This window comes from Pinus tabuliformis, chromosome 9, assembly GCF_031772625.1.
Source record: "Pinus tabuliformis cultivar Carrire ecotype Pingquan chromosome 9, CPIR1, whole genome shotgun sequence".
In the NCBI taxonomy this organism is placed as follows: Eukaryota; Viridiplantae; Streptophyta; class Pinopsida; order Pinales; family Pinaceae; genus Pinus; species Pinus tabuliformis.
Window position 1 is genome coordinate 1,765,436,141 of NC_142307.1, and position 11,478 is coordinate 1,765,447,618.

Here is an 11,478-nt window from a genome sequence, read left to right on the forward strand (position 1 = left end):
TGAGCAATTCCAGGATGGAGTATCGTGTTGCTACATAATTCGGAGGAATTAAATAATGCCATTGTAAACTATGAATTCATATTAATACTTACGTTATTGAGTAAGAAACCAAGTTGTGTCAACAAGAGAGAGTATCCAGATCTAAACACACTCGATTTTGTAATAACATGAATTCTCTTTTCCTTCCAACCACCTTGGGCGTGTTTTTAGAAATTAAAGAGCCTGGTCTGTGTAGAAGAGAACTTGGTATCCAACACTTAAACGTGTATTTATTCCTTTAAGTTAGGTGTGATGATCTGATATTTTATGTTTTCTATTTATACAACTGAAGAGTGTTATGACAATCAATTTTCACAAGGTAAAGGGACATTTTTAGGTCGTCTCCACAATCTAGATTGTTATATTACTGCATCAATTGTTTCTCTCCTGGATCGGATTAACATTTATTCATTATATTTATTTGTGAATTTGGATAATAATTTCTATCTATCGAGTTCGTTGTGTACATATATTTTCATATAAATTAAATAATTGATGAATGTTTATAGGTATAAAAACATGTTTTACATTATTAATATTAAAGTATATCTAAAAATTAAATAAATTCTAATTACATCGAAGGTGTTTTCTTTGTGGGGTTGGGGTGAGCATACACTTTTCACCCCAACTAATCCTTGCGCTATAATTTTGTCGTCCTCTATCTAGTGCAAATCTAACACATGGAAATGGTTTTGCATGAGGCATCTTTCCTCATTACTCCTCATGCATCTCCAACCCCTTTGTCTGGTATAGGTTTTGAGTCTTCCTCACCATCCCCTTCACCTAGTACAATGTTCGATTCTACCCCAATGAGCAAGTAGACCTCTATAACAGTTGATTTTGACTACGTAGCAGAACCAATCCTAAACCCTAAAGAATTATTGTTTTCTTTGCTCACATCGCATTTGTGGGATTAATAATGAAGCTAGGCAACTATGTGGGGTCAAAACCAAGAGCATAAATAGATATACACCAGCAAGAATATGCACTAATGGTGGGGTATCCACCTACTAGACTTGCCAGGAAAGCAATGCACCTTTGATAAGGGGATTAGTATAGTAGTGTTATTCAACTTCATGTACCCAATCTAGCTTACTATGCAATTGAATTTGAACAACTTTCTGGAAAAATTTGAACAACATATCCCTATAGTTCAAGTCCCCCCCCCTCCCAAAAACCCATGGGTGCACTCTAGCATTCCCTTCAAATGCAGGTACAAGTTGGGTTATAGCCACCAATAACATTTATTTTAAAACTAGCAAGATGGATGTTATTTCTATCTATTCACAACAGATAGATTCTTTCAGGCATAACTCAGGTAAAATCCCTGGTTCATCTGCGTGCATCATATTGAATAACGAGAAACAATAGAGCATGCTATTCAAAACTAGAAAATATGTCTTTATCTAAGCATGCATGGAAAAGAAAAATATCCTTTTATCTGAAATAATGAAAATGAAAACAAGTGCAAACCTACTTCCAGGAAAGGTCTCCCACCGGAAGCAAGTCGCCTTCATTATCTTCATATGCAATCAAATAGCCTGGAATCGTGTTTGAGAGATTGTAGTAGTCTTTAGTATTAATTAGATCAACTTCTTGAATGCTCCCTACAAACATTCCTCTGACGACTTGTGCAAAGCTTTCATAACATGAGTGTTCTTCAAGGAAAATTGTCTGCCAACATCTGAAGAATGTTATTGGTGATCTACTTCTATTATGAAAATAAAGTACATTTTTCCCCGACATATAAAAGCATCACCTTGAATGCAAAATTTGAACTATAATAGAAATATGTCAAAGCTATGAATTTGATAATGATCAAGTTCATACTGCATATCAGAGGAGGGAAAGTGAAAACCCAAACAAATTAAAAATGTGTTGGGTATAAATTCTTACCTAACCACACCTTTCAGAGACCAAAAATCAACCTTCATTGATGTGGTTGACACCCTTTCCAACTCAAAACCTATGAAATCCAATACTAGACTCAAGCTACGGTCAAAAGGATATTTTTCGTCACCTTTATTCCAATCCAAATTGTTATTATTAATTGCAATCTATTGCCTCTGAATTGTATAAAATCTTATATTACTAGGTCTTAAGTTATGAGGTCAATGCATACATTATTCACTGCAGGGTTAAATTAACGGGAGAAAACCATTGAAAAAGCAATAGTGTCCAGTGCTCTTCTAAGGGATGTCAAGTCATAAACTATCGTGGGCTCTAGGAGGGTGAAACTCCTTGAGAGCTTGCAAAATCCATTTTCCCCAAGACTGACGATGCACTCCTCCGAGAAGTTGCTTGTGTAGTAAAGAAAATGCTCCTCCAAGAAGTTGCTTATCTAGTAAAGAAAGGGAGAAATATGAAAGTTATAAGTGTTGGATCTCATTCTCTCAATCGTTTTTCCTGCCAGGGGAGGAAATGAACAAGGACAAGTTATCTATGGTCCACTCTACTTTGATTTGAGGATGCTTCTTTACCAATGTCTCAACATTTCAGCTACAAGTAACACACATCCATTGCTCTAACTCTAAATCTTGCAGCGATTAAAATGTGGAAGCCATGCACTTTGCCATGGGGAAATAGGTGGTTTACAAGGAAAACAACAATGTCCTTTTGCATTCATTTTCAAATCTGACCCAATGTTATGCTTTTTGGGTTGGATTATTTAAAAGTAGCAATGAATGAGATTTTTCCATTAAGAAACAAATTAGAGTTAGGCAGTTTTCAAATGTTTATTCTATATGCATTATACAAACTTAATTATTGCACAACGTTTTATTTAAATCCAAAAGATTCCAAATACATTTTAAGATTATCATATCTCTTTACACTATTTGTCAAAAAAAAAATCTCTTTACACTATTTGTCAAAAAAAACAACTATTAATGTAAAACACAAATGCTTTGCATGCCTTTAACATATAAAACTTTACATTATTCCCCATACAACGTCACCTCTTTGGAAGTCCCATTACCTATAGTAACTCACATGTTTTATTATAAAATCATCTTTATCAAACTTAAGAATGAGTGAAACTTAAAACATATTCTCCATACTACATCACCACTTTTGAAATCCCCTTACTTATGGTATCTTGCATGTTTTATTATAAGATCATTTCTATTAAAAAAAAAATTGGAAGTGAGAGGTAGAACATTATATAATATCTATGGTGTAATATCATATTAGTAAGAATTTCATTTCCAATGTATTTTAATATTGTAATACTCAACCTAAACGATGTACAATAGTGGAAATAGTGGAAATTGCACCACTACTAATATTGGAGGTTCGTGCATTCAAAGGATTATATAAAGTTTATTTCACTGTAGTGCAAATTTGAACGAGGAGAATTAGTGTACGATGGTGTGGAACTATCGATGATGCTATTGCTCATAAATCCGTTTACTCATGACATACAAAATTTAGTTGTTTGGCTTTTCCATATATTTCTATCTCCACAAGTTTATTTTTACAAACATTTCCTATCAGTTAGTCTTTGTAAAAAGATTACTTTTCAGAAGCGTTGACGCTCATAATCATGACCCTATTCACATTAGTGGAATTTATGGGTTGGAAATTACCCATTTGTACATGGGTCATGAATCTCAAAAATGTACACGCAGAGCTCGCAAGAGTTGGAAAACCATATTGTACTAAATTACTTTAATGGCAATATTTATTTCAAATTATCAAATTATTATAGGTTGAAATATTTTTTTGCCTGTTTTATTCCATGTATCTATGGATGTTTATTTCAAACTATTATAGGTTTAAATGTTCTTTTGTGACTATTTTATTTCGTATATGATATTTAATTTATTTTAGTAAATAAAATTTTGTTATGTTGATAGGTGTGTTTATTTTACTAGACTTAGAGTATGTCTTAAAATTGTTTATCTTTGGTTAAAAGTTTCTTTTTTTGGACTTAAGTTAACAAGTTAATGGTCCTTGATTTAATGGCCCAATATTCATAGGAATCTGGAAAGAGTGAAAGCCTGCTCCTTTACATACCAGTAGGGAGTAATTCCGGTTGGAACAATTTTCCCTGAATAAACCATGGCTAAGTTGTAAGACTTTTGCTAGGCCTTAGTTGATTTGTGGATTATTGGTACTAGCTTAGAGATTGGGTTATTATGACAACTAAATCCATCCAAATAACCTCACCGAACACCCAAAGACACCCCCAAAAATTGAGCAATTATCAATTACTCTTATATATATATATATATATATATAAGCTTTAAAAACATTTCATCACTATAAATTATGTTGAGAATATGCAAAATGTTTTTCCCTAAAAAGCATTCCATGAATGCTATGAAAACAAATTTAATATTTCAACAACTTTTAAACCATCACTTGTCATGTATCTCCTTTGGCTTGCCATCACTTGTCCTATAGTTAACTTTTTAAGGCATTGTTTGTCATAAAACCCTTCCTTTGTGCCACTTTTGTATGCATAAGGTATGCATTATGCCTCCCTTTCCTCACTTAAATTGTCCAATTGATTAAATTCTTATAAACTCCTAAAGGGATTCAATAACATTAAGTTGCATCCTTCTCGCCATAGATACCATGGGGGATGGGTGCATAACCATAATATGCTCCTCTGTTTTCAACTAGGTCGTCTTCTCTATCAAATTTGTTTACAATTTGGTTCAAAACAAAATTTATTTATTAATTTTCACCCTCAAGGATTTCTCCTAATACCATTAGATGGAGAAGATACATAAGAAGATGGTGGTACTTCCTAAAGGTGTTTGGTTCATCGGAATGATCTACGTTTGAAAGCTATGCTTCCGTAATCTAACAACTCGATAAAGTGAGATCATCCCATTATATGAGTATCTTGTTGGGTAAACAATGATTGAGGTCCACATCAATATGAGCAAAGGTGACAAAACCTTGTGAAACACAATCTCCATCTATTCTAACAAAGTAACATAGGGAGTTTCCAATAACTTCAAGTAAATGTCAAATACCACAAGTGAAGAGGAAGATTTGGAAGTCTTACACAAACTAGAGTTGTTGTGACAGTGATGGAGGTTGGTCAAATTTTAGGAGCCATGGTTGAAAGGAGAGGCTTGCTCTGACCCAAAAACTAAGGTCCTTCAACGAACACTTTTGGAAGATCCTTCATAGTTTTAAAATTTGCAATTAAAAAAACCCTTGGAGTAGAGGAGGAGCTCATAGTTAGGAGTCTTGGTTGATTCAACCACCCACAAAGTGCTAACACAAATTTCCAAATCCTAATGAAATGTTAACAACCCAGTCTTCACTACATCCTTGAAGGAATAGGGTTGGGAAGTAGTGGACAGTGCATTGGCACCTATGGCTCATCCAAAAGGCTTACAAGAAAATTCATTAGAGCATCCTTGTCGATGACATCATCTGTTATAAGGAAACCTTCGATGAATTTACTTCCCACATGTAGAAACCTCTAATGGTTTGGTGGGATACACTCCTTCGTTTGGATTGGAGAGTTTGACAGACCTTATGTGCATGCATGCATTCAACAATGGCCTTTGTTCGTGGTGAGATGAAATTCCAATCTTCAATTCCTTTGGTGTACCTTTACACCTTTAGGGGAAATTGCTAGTATTAGCCAATATATACAAATTGGAGGTTGTTGTAGTAATGGCAACATGGTTAAAAAAACCAAAACATAAAATATTAGACTGCACCTTTTTTATATTAAATTTAGAAATGTATTGGAACTTTTAAAAGTAAAAGAAAATAGTAAAAATAGAGATTTATATATGTTTATTAAATTATAGTTATAAAATATTTGTTATAAATTTTTTAATTTATTAGAATTATAATGATTTAGGAATGTATTACCGTTAATTTTAACTAATTAATTATTTTCTTTGAGATGAAATAAAATCATTATATTTCAAAGGAAAAATGCATGTTCCAATCCCATCAAACTTCAAAAAATGATACAAATCCCCCTATCTCAATAAACCACGACTTCCACTATCTCTTTTTATCCATACCAAGTCCTATAACATCTACTATCAATTCCATCCAATTCTTCAATTGCTTTCATAGGCACAAAACGTAACAAAAATTGTATGGTGAGGTGGTCAACCCCAAAAAAACATATGAATCCCATAACCACATAAAAGAGAAACATGCTATAAGAGAAAGGACATATCCTTGTTCACCCAACCATCATAAACTTCCTGCAATATGAAAGACCCATTTTGGGGTGTTAAAGCTTCTTTGGAAACGTGATCTACTTTTATATTGAGTTCCCTGAAAATGTGGAAAAAAACGGTCCATGCTAAATCCTCGATTAAATCTCTAATCTAAAGAAGCATAGATCAATTGTGTGTGTTTTGTGTTTTTATCTGTTTTTGGCCCAACCAATAATAAATTTGGAGTCTCGGAGAATTTGTAACTTTGATAACTGAAGATGCTAAGCATAATATAAGAGAGTCCATATTGCTGCAAACTCAACTTTCATTTTAAAACCATTCCAAGAGCAGAACACAACCATTCTCACACTTTGGTGGGTGTTCTTGGTTGGCTCCATCGAAGAAGCCCCAATGTATATCATAGTCCAAAGAAGGGATTAAAGGATTGGATTTCTTTGCTTTCTTTGGATCATGTTTGTGCTCCCTAGTCGAAATCTTAATTAGAGAAGACACAACCTCCAAAAATAGGCTCTTATCATGAAAATGCACATATTTCATGACCATCAAATCAACTCTATAAAGATACAAGGGAAAGAACAAAAAATAACCACCAATGCACCAACACATTCTTTGAATGATGACATATTCCATTTAGTCCTAGTAACAATTTTTTTAACTAATGAGGCCACACCTGGGAGGTATAATTACATGAAACAAACAGATGATACATAGACTACATTTTTCTTACATAGGGAACACTGGTTGGCATCAATCAAACCCCTTTTTATGCCATTATCCTAGGTTAATAATTTATTGCAAAGAGCCAACCATAGAAGATTTTTTTCCTTTAGGTGTGCATGCAATTTCCACATATGTTCAACCAATCACACTTTTTTTTGTAAGTTGAGTAGTTCTATTGATTTGTAAGAAAAAACATATATCATATTGTTTCCACCCATAGTCTGTCGCTGGGGAAACCAGACCAACAATGGAAATATAGTTTACATGAAAGACATAAAAGCTATGGTAAAGCCATGGAGTAATAAAAGATTGCAACATGTTGTTCCATATACTCCACAACAAAATGGTAGCTGAAAGGAAGAATCACGCCTTAAAGGAAATGGCTAATTGTATGCTTCAATCTAAAGGGCTTAGTCTTAATTTTTGGGCAAAAGCAATTAACTGTGAAAATTACATAGTAAATCACACTCCTACTAAGGTTTTAAAGGATATCACTCCAGAAGAAGCTTGGAGCTCAATTAAACCAGATGTAAGTCACTTTCGTGTTTTTGGAAGTGGAGCATGGGCCCATATTCTCGATGAGAAACATAAAGCCTTAGAACCTAAGAGTGAGAAATGTAGTTTTGTTGGATATTCTGAAGATGTCAAAGGATATAGACTTCTTCCACCTAAATCCAAAAATGTTATCATTAGAAGAGATGTACATTTTTCTAAAAATATATCGGCCTACGAGCCTAGTTCGACGGATGTGCCACATCTCTCTATCCCTTCTACTTCTAAAAATATTTCTTCTTCAGATGATGACAATGAGGATGAAAATCCTCCCCTGCCTTCTCGGGATCTTCCTTCAACTCCTCAGCTTCTAAACTAGGTTCGTCCTACTCGAGATGCAGCATGTTCTCTTGCAGGTGATCCTACAGATCAACGACGTACACATTCTCAGTTCAATAGAACCTCTTCTTTACTGGCTCAAGCTTCAACGAATTGTGATCCTAACACCTTTGCAGAAGCTTTAGGCCATCCATATTGGGATGCAACTATGAATGAAGAATATTGTTCATTATTGGTAAATGATACATGGGATCTTATTCCTCTTCCAAAGGGACGAAAACTTGTTAGATGCAAATGGGTTTACAGAACCGAGTTTAGACCAGATGGAAAAGTTGAGAAACATAAAGCTCGTCTTGTTGCTAAGGGGTTTTCACAAGTTGAAGGCATTGACTATATTGAAACCTTCTCCCCTGTTGCCAAAATGAACTCTATCTGCCTTGTTCTTTCCCTTGTTGCCTCTTTCAAATGGGAAGTACATTAGATGGATGTTAAATTTGCCATCTTGCATGGGGACCTGCATGAAGAAATCTATATGGAACAACCTCCTGGATTTATACAAACAGACTCCAACCTTGTATGTCATCTTAAGAAATCCCTTTATGGTCTCAAGCAAGCCCCTCGAGCTTGGTATGCCAAAATGGATAGCTTTCTTTTAGATACTGGATTTTCTAGGTGTCATTCTAACAATACTGTCTACACCAAGAAAGTGGGTAGGTCTCTTATCATTCTTGTTCTTTATGTTGATGATCTTATCATTACTGGTAGTGATCCCAAGCTTATAAACCATGTGAATTCCAGCCTTAAAAAGCAGTTTGAAATGACAGACTTAGGACACTTGCATTGTTTTCTTGATCTTCAAGTCTCGCAATCCAAGGAAGGTATTTCCCTTTCCCTGTCCAAGTATGCCTGTGATATTCTACGCCACTTTCACATGGAAGACTGTAAGCCAGCCCCTTCTCCCTTTCAGTCTGGAGCCAAACTTTCAATCACTTGTACTTCCCCTGATGTTGATGCTACCTTATACCGTCAACTTGTAGGAAAACTTTTGTATCTGACCCATACCCATCTTGACCTTACCCTTGTTGTTGGCCTTATTGCTTAGTTTATGAAAAACCCACATGAGAGTCATTGGAAAGCAGCTGAAAGAATACTTCGTTATGTTCGAGGTACAGTTCAGTTTGGGATTCATTACAGTGCAAAAGCATCTCCTCTATTAGTTGGTTTCACTAATTCCGATTGGGTTGGTGACCCTGATGATCGGAAGTCTATTGCAGGTTATGTATTCACTCTTGGTTCACGACCCATTACATGGGCTTGTAAGAAACAAAGTGCTATTTCTCTTTCTTCAGCAGAAGAAGAGTATCGTGGCGCCGTAGAAGCTAGTAAGGAAGTCCTATGGCTTCATTAGATCCTATTAGAGTTTGGCTTTTAGCAGCAACATCCGACTACACTTTGGTGTGGTAATCAAAGTGTCATTCAACTATGCAAAGATCTAGTCCAACATCAACATAGCAAACACATTGAACTACACATGCACTTCATCGGAAAGTTCATTCATGACCATGTTCTTGAAGTGAAATATTGTTCAACCAATGATCAATTGCAGACATCTTTACAAAGGCTCTCATAGAGGTGAAGTTTACTAAACTTCAATTTATTGTTGGAGTTCAGGAAGTTGTCACTAAGGGGGATAGACTTTAATGCCTCCTTCCTTCTCCTATTGTGTCATATTCGTACATCCTTCAATCCTATCCCAATTTGTTCTTAAGGGGGGATGTTAGGATATTCCAACACATAGGAAATAGTTAAGTATAAATTGGTCTAATGTATAGTTAGGTAAAGTGTGTTTCTTTAGTATGTACTTTTTGTAACTTACAATCTGACGGTCACAATATGTTCTAGACATGAAGTGATCTGACAGTTCATTCTCTCTTCGGTATTACCGACACTTGATCTGTGGCTTAACACCGATTGGTCCATGATCTTTATTTAAAGAGCATGGAGGGTCATTTGTAAGGTGAATGTCCATGAGAGAAGCTTATGTAAATTTTCCTCTCTTTTACGTTAATAAATTTGTTGAAGTGGCCGCGTTGGCTCAGGTCATGGACTGTTTCCGTCTTTGAGGGTTTTAACCACGTCAAGAATACTGGTGTACTGATCTGTGATCTGTTTGTGAGCAATGTCCTTTGGTGTTCTATTTGAGGAACTTACCCTATACATTCCTACAATTGTAAGCATATACAATCTAAAAAAAATAGCAAACACAAAATAACAGTGTATCTTCCTACGATATGATGCATACTAATAAAGATAACCATTAGATAACAAAGAGGAGTTATACAAGTCTATTGGCATCACACGGGTACTTGGAGACATTGGACCTTTTCCTTTGGATAAAAGAGCCTCAATTCTAGCGAGTTACATGGGCATGTTGTAGTGCTTCAAGGACATCTACCTGTTTCATCCTTGAAGGATGCATAGCTACAGTGAAATATTGTTTTTATTGTCTTCCTTATCCTCCAAAGCCTTGCCCAAGAGTGTCTTAATGTGCCAATAGAGTTCTACTATGCACAAATATTGATTTTTTCGGCCACGAGTGTGGCCAGGGTCTAGAATCCAATCAACAAAGTGAGTGAGAATGTCATCATCCATGCATGCATCTCTTTCATGCATAAGTTCAGTAACATCTTGGTTGAGTAAATGTTGAATAGCATAGACTTTTCTGCAATGCATGCGTTGTCGGGGCATGGTGTTAAGAGTTAGTTACTGAGGGACCAAGCTAGGAACATGATGTCGAACAAATGGAAAGGATACAACGAGAAGAGATGAGGTGGTGTAACAGGACGCAACCGACCAACAATGAGGAGGAGCACATAAAGGTTCAAGAAGCCACCCAAAGAGTGAGGATGTCACAAGATGGTGGCAAGGTTGAGCAACCAGAGTACCAAAACAATAAAACTACGTAGCAGAGGAAATCGCATAGGGAAAGAGATTAATACAAAACCTATAGTGGAAAAAAAAAATACTTGTACGTAGAAATGAGCTTGCATAACAGACCATTTATCAAAGCAACTAGAGATGTAGAGGAATAAATACTAGTAGTGATGGGAGACACCTTCGTATTGACAAGGCAAGGCCTAAGTTGACACAACATAGTTGCCAAATTCCCTTCACTGCAAGTGCACCAAAGGCCCCCTCCCTTCACCACTTGAAAAGCCACAACACCATGCAAGGGATGAGAGAGCCTTCAAGCCAACAAAATGTTGAGAATTGTGATATTTGTGGAGGCTATGTAAGGAGGACCTATTCTTGCTCCGGTGTGAGCAAAGGAAACAACACAAATGTGTAGAAATTTGTGTCGAGGGATGATGGATTAGCTACAATGCTATATGCATGCAGGAGAAGGATCCATGAGAAATAAGTTAACTCGCTTGCACATGGTAAAGGGGCCTTGGGCTTTGCAAATCTTAATACATGCACCTCCAAGTTTTAAATGAGTGAGTTGGGTGGGGGAGGGAAGATTCAACCTCCTCCTTTAAGGGGGCAGGGTGATGACTAATGACTAGCCCCCCTTACCCCTTCCCACACTTGGCTATTGACACCATGATCAGAGAGGAGGTTACTGGAGTGTAATGTCCCAAACGGGATATTTGGCTAATTTTGCAAAAAACTAACTCAACCAAAATTTCTTCATAAAATTACCTTTCAATTAACAGAA